Here is a 1,310-nt window from a genome sequence, read left to right as displayed (position 1 = left end):
TATATTACCTTTTTGTTTTAATCTAAATTAAATGTTTTTTTATTATTTTTGGAAAGAAAATCTTTTGAGGAATTTAATAATATGTGATGAAGAATACCAAATAAATTATACAGAAACCAATTAAAACACAATTAGAAAATATCTTTTTAAAAAAATATTTTAAACGTCTTTATTTGAGTGACTCTTTTAGTTGAAAGCTTGTACCCAAAATTGAATTGTGGTTTGTGAAAGTGAAGTTTAATTAATAGAGAGAAGAGTTAAAACAAAAAAACTTGAATGCATGTCTATTTTTCACACTAATTTTATACCGAAAAAAATATAAGTAAATAGTTCTTAATCAGTCAATTTTAAATAACTATAATTAATAATTATTAATTTTATATTTTTTAAAAAATAAAATTTAAATAATTATTAATTAATGATAATTTAAAAAATTAAAATGATCAATTGATGACAAATTAATTAGTAATTGGCTGGTTGAGTATTGGTTACCCAACTGAGTTCAATGCCTTCATGATTTGGTGGCAATGTCCCCAATCTCCTTAATTTTAACGAGATTGTTTTATATAAGTTTGATTTACAACTAATGCACTAAATACATATAGATCAAATCTAGTTAATTCAATTTACTATTTCTACAATATATACATATAAATTGAATCTAATTAAAAGTAATAAATCAAATAAAATTAATTCAACTTTTCATGTACTTTAATTATAATGTAAATTGGGTTTAATTATTTCGATTTACATATATTTACTTTAAAGTAAGTAGAAAATTTTATGATAATAGTATTAATTATAAATTGTTTTCTTTTATAATTCGAAATTTTTAAATCGGTCTCTAATTAGTTAAATAATTAATTTAAGCGATTTTTGATATATCATTAGATCATTGTTTATAGAGCCCGTTTAGATCAGTTAATTAAATAGTTAAAAAGTAAAAAACAATCGACTAAATTTTTGAATTAAGAAAAGGACTTTTTGTCCTTCTAGCAAAGTGAGAGACAGAAAACGACATTTACTCTTAAATTTTATATATTTCCTTGCATATCACTTATAATTTTTCATTCTAAGTGCTCACCTTAAGTAGATTACACAAGTATACCATTATTGGTCATTCAATTATTCTTTCCTTTTCATTAATTATTATATCTTTCTTTTCTTTTTTTTTTCTCTTTGATAAAAGGGGAAATATGTATATCCTCTTTCACCTTGCACTTCTTTGATCAATAAATATTAATACTTCAAATCATGATGACTTTTTGAATTTATATCTTTGCAGCCATGTGAGAACTGAGAAGAATATG

Source organism: Arachis duranensis, chromosome 3 (assembly GCF_000817695.3).
Source record: "Arachis duranensis cultivar V14167 chromosome 3, aradu.V14167.gnm2.J7QH, whole genome shotgun sequence".
Taxonomy (NCBI): Eukaryota; Viridiplantae; Streptophyta; class Magnoliopsida; order Fabales; family Fabaceae; genus Arachis; species Arachis duranensis.
Note: the sequence above shows the minus strand (reverse complement) of the source record.